Genomic DNA, 14,810 nt, shown 5'->3' with positions numbered 1-14,810 from the left:
CCGCTCCCCCGGGTCCGGCCTGGATGGCGGCGGGCGCGGGGCTGCCCACAATGGATCCCGCTCGATCGCTCGCTCGGCGGCGGCCGCGGCGCTTCCGTCCCGACAGGCCCCGGATCGGGTCGGGTGGCAAATGAACAACGGGCTGCCCACAATGCACCGCGGCCGCCGCCCGCCGCCGCCGCAGGGGAGGGGAGGGGAGGGGGGGCGCGAGCGGGAGGCGGGCAGGAGGGAGCTGGGGAGGGGGGGGGGGGGCCGGAGGGGGGCGGGCGCGCGCTGTGGCCGCGCCGCGTCACGCGCCGCCCGCCCCGCCCCGCCCAGTGTGGGGCGAGGGTGGGGGGGGGAACGGACACACAGGGTCGACCCCCTCCGTTCCTCCTTTCCTTCCTTCCCCCCGCAGCTGCCCGCGCCGAGGGGCCGCAACCGGCCCTCCCCTCCGCTGCCGGAAGCGAGGAGGGACGGGGGACACGGCGGGTCCTGAGGGGCGAGCGGAGCGTCCCCGCGGCCCGGGAGCGGCGGGACCGTTATCGGCGCGCGGGGCGGGGCGGGGCGGCGCGAGCGGCTCCCGCACGTGCCGGCGGGGCGGGGCCCTGTGGCGGGCGTGAGGCGCGAGGCGCGGTGGCCCCGTGGAACCGGAGACCGGGAAAAGCCGGGAAGCACCACCGAGGGTCATCCGGGCCGAAATCCCCGCTGGGATAGGGGCAGCCCAGAGCGTGGGGCTCGAGATTGCTGCCAGGCGGTTCCTGAGTAACAGGGAGACTCCACCATGTCTCTGGGCAACCTGTTCTCTTACGCCGCTTGCTCCCACACGCCCAGTGTGGGGGGAAACAGGAAAGGAAAAGCAAGGAAACTCGTAGGTCAAGGTACAGGATAGCTCAGTGATGAGAGAAATGAGAGAAAAGGAAACCAGAACAAGTGCTTGGGCAGTCACTCTACTCCCCAGGGGTGTGCCAGTTCCCAAGAAAACCATGTTAAGTAGCAGGGAATACTGCTGTCCTGGGTTTAGTGGTGTCACCTGCCCCTCAGCCTGTTCACTGGGGCAGCACAGTAAGAAACAGAAAAGGCCTCGGTGTGGATGCTCTTCAGCAGTGACAGCCCATCCAGCCGCTGTGAAGAGCGTTTTTAATCAGATAACAAAATGTCTTAGGGAGGGAGGATGATGGATTCTTCCAGCTGAAGAAGTACCGGTGTTGTCAGTGTCATGTAATGATCATATATATATATATATATATATATATATTCAGTAGCAAAAAACCACAACCCCCTCTGTCTTTGCCTGGAAATAGGCAGGGGTCTGGAACAGCTGGCCTTAAGCTTTTGAGAAGACTTTTGCAAGAATACTATAAAAATTCTATAAACCAGAATGATTTCCTTCTTCCAAATAATTGCTTGGGGAAGGAGATATTTGGTAGAAAATTAGTTTATATTCTGGGAAACTCTTTCTAAAGTTCGGAGAGGAGAGAAGAGAAGAGAAGAGAAGAGAAGAGAAGAGAAGAGAAGAGAAGAGAAGAGAAGAGAAGAGAAGTCAGTTGTGGAGAAACAGAGAAACTGTAAAAGGCAGTATCAGATTTCTGGGAGAGGAGCAAAAATGGTCTAAATCTAAGCAAAGAGACAGATGGATTGATGGGAGTAAAAGAATTTTTAAATTTGCCGTGCCTTGCTGGGGCACAGGGTGGAGGTAAAAATTCAGGTCTGGGTCCATTGAAAAGAAGGGTTCTCATGATACGGCCTCTATAGGACACAAAACAGACCTGTACTTCATAAAGTTTTAGCTTCTGTGATATACCCATAATTTCGCATTCCTGCAGTACTTGATTCTCATTTGTCAGCTAACTCAGCCCTTACCTACGTTAGAATTTCTTATCCATTTTATATTGTTTGTAAAGAAATACTTTGCTCTGTTGGTTCTTTCTCACTATATGTTTAAATCAGCGCAGATGGCAGTGAGTGTGTACAGAAAGTCTGCAGGAAGAATCCCTGCTGAGATTCACATTCACGGAGCAGGCTGCTTGTGATCTTCGGGAACATTAGACTGGTCTGTTAAAAACCTATTCCGTGGGCATCCAGGAATGAGCTGCCAGGCACACAGGAGGAATGGGAGGATAACGAGCTGTAGAGCTTCTGTTCTGGAGTGCAAGTAGGTGTTACTTGATTGCAACAGGTAATCTCGAGTGCTAACAAATCAATACAGAATCATAAAATGATTTAGATTGGAGGGAGCCTCTGGAGTTCACTCAGTTCAAAGCGGGGCCAACCTTTCAGTTACAGTAAGTTTCTCAGACACCCTCTCAGAGTCTCCCCGGGTGTTGGGATTTTGCAGTGGCTCCTCCCAAATGGTCTCATCATGCCTTTGCTGTCGGCTCACTATGAGGGATTCCAGCACAGAGCAGTGCTCTCAGAAAAGGGAACAGAACTGATACATTGTTGCTAATTCAATTAGTCTATAATGGTTCTGCCACACTAGAATCAAGATTGCATTGGTCTATTTATTAATTACATTTCGCCAAGTGTCTTCACAGACACAGGAGTCACTAGGTAATCTTAACTTTTGCATGATGTTTTTGTTGCTGAGTAATTTGCAAAAATTTGCAAACCACATAATCTTCGCAGCAGAAAGTTTCGTTTTCAGGTTGCTTTGTTGCAAATGCAGTTTTCTATTGTGTTCATAGTAGGACAAAATATTTCCAAAAGCATCCTGAAATGCTGTAGCAAAAATGCATTTATTTTGTAATGACATTGCAGTTTCTTCTTCAACTTTTCAGTTCCCCTGACAAACCCACATGCTACTAAGGCTCATAATTAAAAAATAATCATTGATGTACACCTGCTGGTAATTTTTAAACATACATTTTTCATCCAGTCTCTTGAGAGTCAGTAGTGTTTACTGCCAAAGTTCATTTATTTGGACAACAGCCAGGATTTCTTTGCTTTTACACTCTCTGATGGGACAGTGTAGGTAAGAAATCTTTAGAGGTTAATTTTCCTAGTATGGGAGATGGAAAATTCAGTTTTATTCAGTCTGAAATCTAGTTGTCCAGACACAACAGGAGCTTCCTTACCTTAAGTCTCTGGTTGTCCTTTGGTTCCTTCTGCTTCTTTCTCTTGTATTACAGAAAGATGTAAAAATCTTCCACTGTTCAGTTGGGAAGAAACATGAACTGATTCAACTTCCAGCAAGTGAAAAAGCAGTGCCTCACGCAAGACAACAGAATTAATAAATGATATCTCAATGCTACATACACTCTTGCAGTGTGGCATTTTGCTCCAAATCTAGAAAAATCCAAATATAACTATGCAACTGCCAGTCACTGGTAGTACTTTGTGCAGGGGACACCATCCAGGAAGACATTACTTTTTAATTTTTGTTTTGTTTTGTCCAATATTTAAAAATAAATGGTCATAATGCTGTGAAAAGGGAGTGAGCATCACATAAATCCTGCTCATCACTCCAGCTGTATACATATCTGGGTAGAATGGTTTACAAAACTCCTTTATGGATGAATATAATCACTTGTATTTCATAATGTATTTTATATTTAATACTGCTTAAAGCTCACTCTGCCAAAACTTTTAAATGTGTGTTTGTATATACTGCTGAATTAGGTTTTCAGTGAACAAATTGCAAGCTCCCACACAAAAGCGTAGGATATTCTGCTTATAGATGATAAAACCTGTTGTGCAAGACATTGAAGATTAAATTCTCATACTTGCATGATTGATGCCTGTGTGTTATCCACAGAATGGTTTTGTTGAAATGGGCCTTAAGTATCACATAATTCCAAGCCCCTCACGATGGCCAGTGACCTTGTTACACACATCCAGTGTCTCCTTTTGTTACAGCTGAGGAGAGTATTTAAAGTCTGATCTAGCTTTTACAGAAATTAATGAGAAATAGATCATGCCATGGGAAACATCATGCCATTCCAGTGTGTACCAATCATAAGCATTTTCAACAAAAATGCACTGATACTAATAGCACATTATAACTGGAATGATTTGTGTCCTGCAATTCCTGCTGTGACTTAAGAAACACTTTCATGATTTGGCTGACTCTTTCAAGATAGCTTCTGAAACTGATAGATGGTTGTCTTATCCCAAGAGTACATCTCTGCATTGGATGTTCAGTAAGGAAAATTCAATATTTCTTTTAAAGAACTTTCAAGGCTTACTAACATGATTTTTGTATTATGAAATCTATATTCCTGAGCATGTGAAAGTCTCAGTTCAAATACTCCTGCATATTGAAGGATTTTGGAAACTGGAAGTTGAGTGACAGGAGAGAAGGCACTCTTTGTCTCTCAAGGAAAAGAATTTCTCTGCTGTGGGGATCACACAGGAAAGTGAATATATTGGAATTGGAGCCTTATTACCCGGGCAGGAAAAAGTGCAATTTTCCTGATATCCTAGAAGTGGAAAAATAGATCATAGCAGAAAATAAGTAATATAAGCTGTCACTTTGTAGTTTGATCTCTGCTACCCCACAGCACAAGTTCCAGGAAGAGAATACAATGGTCAAAGCTAATGAGGAAGAGTTCAGAAACCTTGATGCCAGCCTTAGTCTGCAGTTCTGCTTATGCTGTGTGCACAGGTGTCACTGAAGTACACATACCAAAGTAGATTTTGGTGGCACGTGTTCAGCTTCCTTGGGAGCACTGCCTTGGGAAGACTTGTGTGTGCTGGAATTTCATTGCTGTCCAGCCTGGCATGGGCATATCTGGTCATTTCACAATCCTTGTTTCCAGATTACAATTGGAAAAGACTTGAAAGTGTAATTCCTGTTAGTAGAAACTCTCACATTGGTTGTGTCAGCAGAATGTTTGGACTAAACAGGCAGGTGTTTCTGAGCTCAAATTGAGCTTGTGCAATAAATCCTCTTGGAATTACCTTGTAAGTGGTATTTGGAAAAGTAAGTCACAATGTTTTCAGGTCAATTATTTTATTTTGCACAATCACACACTGTGACCTTAGGTTAGAAAGGTATTATGAATGACAGCTAACCATACATTGTCTGATACCTGTTCCCTTGTATGCTCTTAGTACACAACTAATATGAGGTAATGTGCTTTAATTTAGCCCATAGTGGAAGAATTTTCAGTGTAATTGCATTGACTTTGTATTTCCTGAAGAATAAAATACACACAGGTGCACAGGTGGTGTGTGTGTAAGATGTTGTAAATTTTGCTTACTTATAAATCTCTGGACAACAATGTGAGCCAGATGTAACTGTGCCACTTGAAGGGGTTTTTTTTTGCCAGTTTTTACCTCCACACTTCCCCTCCGATGCTGCCGTTACTGCTGCCGTAGCTCAGCTGCTAAAAAGGTTTGTTTAGGAGCACTTTCATTTGCTTCAGGCAAAGCGAGCAGGTTGGTTTAAACCCTCTTTGTTGACTAATCCATCTGACTTGTTGGAAGCACACGAGGGAGTGCTCACTTAATTCCTTCTGCCAACAGAACTGTGGGGGTGGAAACTCTGGGCAGAGGAGTGGTAAGGAACAACTGGAAGAACGATAATGTCACCGAGCAGCCGGCACACCTGTCTGCAAGCTGAGTGCCAGAGCATGACTTACTCCTGTCTGCTCCACAGGAGTATTGTAGCTCTTCCAAACAGCTCTGTGCCTTTCCTGTTACACATTCCTGGCTTAAATCTCTTTCATGCTAAGTACTTTTATACTGCTCCACCAATACAAAACAATATGAAGGCATACAGAGGTGTTGAAGCTGCTTTATTCAACAAATTATGTCAGAAGGCCTAATGGACGAAAATCAACGATTAGTTTTGCAAAATTAGTTGCATCATTTCCTTATCCTGCCAAGGATGCCAGATGCACAGGCAGCACCTGGATGCAGGGTGGCAGTGCTGCCCCTTGGCCAAGGGACAGTCTGTTCTGGGGCTGTGTCACACTGATTTTACACTACTGGCAGAAGTTCACATCCAGTGAGGGGGCTCCAGACTTCATTCCCAGTTTGTAGAGTCCAGCTGCCCATATGCTTCTGAGAGGAGATCTTTCTGCCTGGCTGTGAAGAGCTGTCCTTGCCACCCTCTTTCCCAGTGCGCTCTTCCTGTTGCAGAGCCTTCTCCTCTAGCTGCATGATCAGCTTGCCTGAAAGGCCCATGGGATTCATAGTGGTTTCCCTTTTCTCATGGATCCCCCACACTGTCTTTTCCTACTCTCTTTAGATTCCATTTTCTTGTATTTTCATGTTGGAGTTTCTAAACATCCTTGTAAAGAGATAGTGTTTTATCTACCACTGTTGTTGTTATGACTACTAACTATCTCTTCTTTTGGAAAATTCTGCTTAGTCTGATCTTAAAGTTGTAGCTTCACATAACTGTTTTTTTTTGTTTGTTTGTTTGTTTGGTTTTTTGTTTGTTTGTTTGTTTGTTTTTTTGGTTCTACACAAGGACAGCCCTGCTATTTGTTTCAGTCACCTGCAGCCTAAATGATTTTTTTTTCCAGTGAAGTACTTGAACATGTGTTTACCTCTAGATAGATGTTTTTTTCATGTGCTTCCATGAAAAAATAACATGGGCTTTTGCTAAAAAAAAAATAAAATTCTGAAGTAGAACTGAAAGACCTGATATGAAGTGGGCTACAGAGGTTGAAATCTGCTCACTCATTGTGGCCAACTGCTCAGATGATGAAGGGTTGATTTTTTTTTTATTCCTGTGGCTACAGCTATGACTAGTTTAGTCTTCACAAATGCGAGGCATTTCTAGTTAGCTTCAACTTCTTTTAAAGTAACTTAGCATGTTTATATCTAAGATTTGTTATTCTTTCTTATTCACAGGTTTCTGAGCCTTTTGTCTGTCTGGCTTAGGTGTCTCTTCTGGACGGTGGTCAGTTCTGAAAACATCTGGTTTTCCTTTGCCTGACTGGAAAAATAGTACCTTTTTGTTCTTTCATGTCTTTTGTTTCTTTGGTGGGCCTCCAAAGTCCTGTATTTTTCAGTCTGCAGCTTGGATGGATGTGCTTTATCAGGCAGTGAATGAGCTGTCAAAGATACTCTCTAATCAGGAAGGGAATGAAGTCCTTCTGGGTACTTAAACAACTGCATTTTCTCTGTGACTTTGATCAGTGCCCCTTCAGTCAGGTTACAGCCTCCTCCTAACACTCAGACTGCTGACTTTGGGTAATCCAATGTATCCCTCTCTTTTTATCCAACTATCCAATTCTTGTTTTTCTCGATAATCTTACACTTTCTTCCTACGTCTAAGTCTCTTAGTGGGCCAATGGTACTCTCCACCTTAAGTTACCAAAGTCCACAGAAGGCAATATCTCCATTCAGCCTGGCTCATATTAATTACTGAGCAGTTATTAACAGTTATCATGGGCTGCAGAATCTCAGCTGTGTGGATTTAGTCCATAGTGTTGAACAGGAGTGAATTTGAAAATTCTGCTTATTAAAATGTCCTTCTTGTAGGACAATCTTTGTGGAATCCTGTCTTGGGAGGAGATAAATAAACTACACCAATTTATTGTTGGCACAGTTTGCTAATCCTGCAATTCTATACAACAGCCATAATTACAACTGTACTTGCTGGAGGGAATTAAAATTATTCCTTAGAATATTGTATATAGGATAGCTTTAATCACTCGTAAAATCAAATTTAAATCAAAATTACTAAAGCTGAGTGAAATCTGCCAGCAAAAATGCTAATGCCAGGTCAGTAAGGAACAGGGCTAACACTCTCAAATGTTGTTACTGCCAAACACATTATAGATGTTGCAATTTCTGCTGTTGCCAATGCCAGAAACAGTCATGCAAATATTTTCTTCTGGCAGTCTGGCAGGCAATGCACATGCATGGCTGCAGTGCCACTGCAGAATAACACAGGCAGGGACCAAAGCAGGGAGGAAAGTGAGGAGAATCAACTTTGATGCAGGTTCCAGCAGAAGGAGGGGCAGCCCTGGCTGATGCCACCCTGCTTTGCTTTCAGTAAGTTTTCTTCAAGGTCACCACCTGCGGTGTCTCTGAGTTGGCCCTGAGCCCAGACAGCCAAACCCTCAGGGAGATGGGATTGGGCTCAAGACCCTGACAGTCTATTTTTTGTCCTTAGAAAAATCACCTGCCAACTTCACCAGCTATTCCCTGAGCTTATGCTCCCTCTCCCCACTTTTTCTTTTTTTTTCTTTTTTTTTTCTTTTTTTTTCTTTTTCTTTTTCTTTTTCTTTTTCTTTTTCTTTTTCTTTTTCTTTTTCTTTTTCTTTTTCTTTTTCTTTTTCTTTTTCTTTTTCTTTCTTTTTCTTTTTCTTTTTCTTTCTTTTTTTTTTTTCTTTTTCTTTTCCTTTTCCTTTTTCTTTTTTTTCTTTTGTCTTTTTTCTTTTTTTTTCTTTTTCTCCTCAAAGCAAGCTAGTGCAAGCAAGAGAAGGACTCCACAGCAACACTGACTGACTTTGCACTGCCCTCATGCCATCCTTGTCCCTGATGTACATTTTCCCAAAGCCAAACCATCAAAGCTCTCAGCCGGGACAAGACGTTTCTCTCCACACACAAGGGATTCCCACATTCAGTGTTGATGACCTTACACCTAATGCATTCCCCTATCTGAATCAGAATCTTAGTAGGAATACCCATTGATATCTTGGACACACCTGGGAAAATGCTGCTGAAATATTGGTTACTGTTCCCTTCACTATGGCATGGACCTAGAGTGTGTTTCAGAAGTGTCAGCACCTCGGGTGCCACCCTGAAGTGTTCTTGCTCAACCTCCTTTTTTTTCCTCTTCTTCCTCATCTTTGTGGTACGAACAAGCAGTTGTCCTAATCTACTACATTTTAACAGCTTTATGTCCTGTGGGGAACATTGTTGCTTAATCGGCATTTTAAAAGGCATCCTTTGTTTTCACTAGGAACTGCTCCCCTCCCACATTCCCTCATTTTTATAGTATTGCTAAAGTGTGAACTCTGATGCTTTGTGAAAACCTGGTTTAGTTGAGAAAACTTCAGGCTTACCTCAGTATAACTACTAGGCTTTTCTGGAAGGTGTGAGTAAACTGGAAAATTTTAATTGTTTTTCTATGCCAGAGGATGGCTTAAGGTATAGTATTACTGAGATTAAATCAAAGTGGCTACTTCAAGAAAAGTCTTGCAGATACATTTGTGAGTGTGGATTTTCAAAATTACAGTTAGAACCTTTGTAATAATTTGATTTAATCTAGGGAGGCTACATTTTCAAAACCAGGTGCTGATGGTAATGCACTTAGCACAGGTTCACCCAACCACATCAACACCATCAACAGTTCCATTGTGATTTCAAGGACGCGACATAAAGGCATCAGCTCTTGAACCAGAAGTCTCTGGAAGACAAAAGTGGTTCTCAGAGAAATTATTTTGTAAGAATTTACATGTCTGCTGCAAGTTCCTTGAATGCACAAACCCACAGTCAAGTCAGTCTACATTTTGGGAGCAATTCTGGGTTTTGTGCTGTTACCCTAAAAACAACTCGTGAGGCCAGCAATGTTTAATCATTCCTGGCCAGGAGACTCCTGTGTTGGCAGGACTGTTGTGCTCTATTCTCATATTTCTTACACCTCCTGGTTAGAGCACAGCTACATGCTATTTCTGCTGGGGATTCTTGGCACCAGGGAAATTCATGTGGTATAGGAAGGTTGTAGCAACTCTCCACGACAGCAGCAGTTTTTAAAGCATGCTTAAGGCTTATATTAGTGGGGTTTTTGTATTGGCTTATACTGATCAAAATTTGGGATCTCAATGTTATTAGGGTGCGCTATCATCAGAGGACTGCTCTCTAAAATGGTGGTCTCAAAATGTTTTAGTAGTGTACCCCTATCCCTAAAAAAAATTCAGCATGTATTCCCAATATATTTGTATTTTTTATTTATAAATTATATATATGTAATATCATCATGATATATTACATACGTTAGAAAACACAGACAAAATGAAAACTAAAGAAGGATGAACTAAAGATATAATTAATTAATTTATTTATTAATTGTACAGAATGTATTTCCTTGGTGCACCCGAGTGGATTATCTTTCATACTGCTTGAGTCCACATGCCTTGTTTTCAAAACCAGACATCTAGAAGATAGGCTAAAACTCAAGATGATAAAACATGACAAAAATGAAAAAAAAAAAAAAATAAAATTACCCCTTGGCCTAAAGTATCTCTTTAATGCAGGTGGTTAAAAACTTTTATAGCCTGGTCCAAGACTATGGAATTAATTCCCTCAGGAGCTAAGACAATCGAAAACATCATCATCCAAATGTAAACAAGGTTCTTTAACCTGCCTTTATGACATAAATACATTGCAACATATACATTAAAGAGAAGCATCCAAATTATCAAAGCAAATCCTCCTACAAAAGTCTCCCCTGGGGCAGAGGAAGAGAGAACAAAGGAGGTGTTGCTTAATGCACTACTGGAAAGCAACTGGGTGTTGCTGCAATGGGGTGAGAACGTGAGCAAACTAGCGTGTGATAGAAATGGTACTGTTACGAATCTGTTACTGTTTCTACTCAATTAAAAAACGGCACCAGTGTGAATTAAATGTTCATTTCAGGTCAACAGGCATTATATATTCATTTTTTAATTGGGTACTACTTGTTTTGGATTTTTCTATTGTTTTCTTCCTTCCACAGTGGTATCCTGACTGTAGAACGATGAGTAAATTACTATAAATCATTGACTCTAGCTGTGTCTGGATGTAAAATAACCTAATTTCTTGAACGCACTTCAAGAGGCTTTCTTGGGTAATATTTCAGTACAGCTGGATTGCTTTGTTGGCACAGCTCTAAATATAGATCAACCTTTAAATTGCTTGCTTCCAAAAAATATTCTGAACTATAAATTGAGTTAATACACAGGACAGTGAAGCCCAGCCATCCTGGAAGTACAGTACTGTCTTACCTAAGGGTGACATTTATTTCATCTTTGCTGTCTGGCTAATTACCCTTGTTGCTGCATCAGGTGGGATGAAGCTGGAATCAAGAATTTCTCTGCTCCTGTGTCCTTTGAACAAGGGAAAGTACTAGAAAACATAGGTTGCACACTCCCACAAGTCATATCAACAGGGATCTGTTTTCCAGACGCATGCAGGAATAGGAAGAGACTAAATTCATGCTTCATCCAATGCTCTCCTGATTATGACAAGAAAGCAGGCCAGGTTTTTGAAGTGATTAAGGCTGGCTGGAAACTTCTGTTCTTCATTGGAAGCTGTACTTTCAGGAAAAAATTAATTGGAATTTTTAAGGCAATTTTTTACTTTGTCATAATATCTCTATGATGAGAGAAATGACGTATCTTACTGCAGCACAGGGTTTTCCCTCTGACTGCCATGGCTGGTATCCTGTGAAAGATGTAGTTTGACCAACTTGTTCTCTTAGTGGGAAAGAATGGGACTCCTTTACTTGAAACAACAAACTCTTTCTAACTATGGAGCTAGACTGCAATGGAAAATGGAAGTTTAATGCTGAGATGACTGGAAGCAAAGATTTTTAGCCTTGCTTCAATGTGATTTTCTACCCTGATGTTTCCTAGTCAAAAGCTTTGGAATTTGTGTTCTGTGCTTCTCCAGGAGGTACCTTGTAACAGGACTTGTAAATAGTTGAGTACAGCTATGGATATATTTGAGTATGGAAGAATAACAATTGGTGAAAAATACAAACAACTCGTTTGACTAGTATAAGAATAAATAAAACTGCAGCAGAATTCATATCTGTTAAAAGATCCAGAGATTCACAGAATGGTTTGGGCTGAAAGGACCTCAAAGATTTTCCAGTTCCAACCTCCTTGCCATGGTCAGGGACATCTTCCACTAGACCAGGTTGCCAAAGGCCCGTCCAACCTGGCCTTGAACACTTCCAGAGACAGGGAGTTCACAACTCTTTGGGCAACTCTTTCAAGTCTCTCATTCAGATCATCATAAAGTGTTTAATAGTATCCAACCTAGACCTCTTTCAGTTTAAAAATGTTGCCTCTTGTCCCGTCGCTCATAGATGCTGGTAAAAAGTATCTCACCAACATTTTTTTTGTGAACTAATTCTAAATACAGAAAGGCCACCTCAAGGCCTCCCCAGAGCCTTCTCTTTTCCAGACTGCACAACCCCAGCTCTTTCAGTCTGTCAGCATAGGAGAGATGCCCTAGCCCTCTGATCATCTTTGTGGCCTCCTCTAAACCCACTTTAACACATTTTTGTCTTGACTTTTGCTGAAGTCTTATCCTTGGTGATTACTAAGTGCTTTTTTTCATGAAAGAAATGCAGGAATATCAACCATTTTTGGGATCATAACACAGGATGAAAAGGAATAATGACACTTCCCAGTTTTCTGAATGAAGAGAAATCTGAATTTAACTTGATGTTGAACAAGACCTTCCTCAACATGTTATGCATAAACATATCACTTAACTTTTCTCAGATATTAAATGCTTCTGAAGCTGATTTGAGTGTGAAACAGGGCATTTTTAGTTACATTTCCATAACATGGTGTGTAATAGCTCAGGAAGTATACTAGCAACTTGCCTCTTGTCCACTCTTTTATAAATAATGCATGTTTTGTATCAAAGCCAATATTTTAAATCTACAACAGACATAGAAGGCACAAACAAATGTTCATGTGGGAAAACAAAAATGCAGGATTAACTCTGTTGATATGAACTATTTGAATCTTGAATATATTAAACCTTATTTGTGAGCAACTGTTAACTTTGCAAGAAAAAGGTTAAAGCAAAAAAGAAGCTGTGGTATGATGGCAAGTAGGCTGAAAGATTTGTGATTAGAAAAAGTATGACTTTCTAGTATTTCTAGAAGCCTGCCTGAAGAAATCAGTGAATATTATTGAGAGTTACCATATTGCTCAAAGAGCTGTTATAGAAACATGTCTTCTTTTTTTTTTTTTTTTTTTTCTTTCTCTGAAATTCTTGGCCAAAACATCACCACTAGCCTTATTTGGTTATATTTCTCAATTTACAGATTTACTTGTGAATTTTTCTACTCTTTCATGTGAATTAATTAGTTGACGTTAGTACAATGTTTTCAAGACAGAACTACCTACAGTGAGCTACAGTAACCCATGACCACTACTTAAAATCTAATCAAAATTCTATTTTTCATAACTAATCTGCAAATGAGCCTCAGTAATAGTAGGATTTTGCACAGTGCAAATGTTGCCTCAGGCTTCTGGGAGAGTTTATTGTTGAATATTCCTGCAAATCTAATAGCAATTTGGCCTTTACCTTCATCTTAAAAAAAAAAAAAGTCATATTGTCAAGTTACACAGGCAATAAAAAACATAAAAAGTTTCCTAGTCTCATTCCTTCATTTATCAGCAAAGGTGGGTTTGCACTTAATACCAGGAGGCTTTTGGCTGATGTGTGCAACCCAACAGACACAGATGCAGACTGAGGACCTTGAACTGCAGCTAAGCACAGCTGCTGTTGGAGTTGGAAGCACAGGCACAGAACCTAGCCTGGAGAACATGTTAAACCAGGTACTGCTCATGGAGAGAAGAGGACTGCAGACCCCTTAGCTGATCCCTGCTCCTCTTCTTCTCCAAATACACATATCCTTGGGCATTGTTGTTGATGATGAAAAATAGATCTTACTGTTGATCTACTGTTCAGGAAGAATAAAATTGCAAATTTGAGTGTCCTGTTTCAATTATACATTCAATGGCATGAAGTGTGGGTAGATATTCATGTTACTGAATACAGGCAAAGACTTAAACAGGCAATATCTCAGCTGCACTTTGATCCCACTGAATGTGAAGTGCCTTCATCAATCAGCATGTGGACTCACAAAGTTACTGTGATGTTATCACTCAATGTCCCAGTCTGTACCAAGGGATAAAGCTCATGTGCTGCTGTTTACATGGTTTACAGCAAGTTTTCAGCTCCATGTCTTTAAAAAGTGGCTGATGTTTTACTGTTGTACCCACATCTGACTTGTCAGCCCTCCAGGCAGCAGCAGCTACCTGCTCCTGAGCTGAGAAGGTGTTCCTAGTAGCCTCCTCCAACCTTAGGAGATGGAATTACATGGTTTGCCTGTAAGTTCTGAAGATAATGTTAACTCTGTCAAATTTTTGGGACAGTAAAACTGCACTTCTCTGAGTTTGTGACCCTACACCAAAGCTGGGAATTAGTATGGACAAAAATCTCACAACCTGCATCTGATGTCTTCAATCTGTCACATCACCAGTAATGTGTGACTTGCCTTCAGAGGTCAGATAGCATTGCTGACACATCCTCTTCCTGTCCTACATGTCAGATTTAAATCCTTATGAGATACCAGGATAGTTACATGCAGGAACAGGTCTGTTTCCTGGCTGGATCCATGCAGGGAGAATAGAGGTGTGATGAGCCGGCAGAGCGTGTCAGCGAACACTGGTGGACTTGGAACCTTCTGCCCTGGGATCAGCAACAGTAGACAAGATTTCTCAGAACAACTAATACACTTTAGCTTCTGTAATGTCTTCCCTTTTCTTTCTTTCTTTCTTTCTTTCTTTCTTTCTTTCTTTCTTTCTTTCTTTCTTTCTTTCGGCTCTTACAAAATGTCTCCAGCAAACTGGCAAATAATGTTTTATCTATGGCATCCAGCACCTGATCTTCAGTGGGGATCTGTGGCCTGTGGAGTCACAAGCAGAATAGCAGAATGCCATGTCTCTCAAGAAGAGTTTTGGCCATTGAATCAGATCACTTGTGGTTCAACTTCTTTCAGATGATACCACAGACTAGAAAAATTTCTGTGTGAAATTCTCCCTCAACATGCTTGTCCTAGAATTTCCTGCAAATAGCATGGTGGCCTTGGGTAGGCAGAGTAGCTGGTTATAGACTGTGTGTCTTACTGCTGT

The sequence above is a fragment of the Zosterops lateralis genome (genome assembly GCF_965231275.1).
Source record: "Zosterops lateralis genome assembly, chromosome: 1".
Lineage (NCBI taxonomy): Eukaryota > Metazoa > Chordata > Aves > Passeriformes > Zosteropidae > Zosterops > Zosterops lateralis.
The sequence above is the reverse complement of the archived record's forward strand: the minus strand, read 5'-3'. Positions refer to the sequence as shown.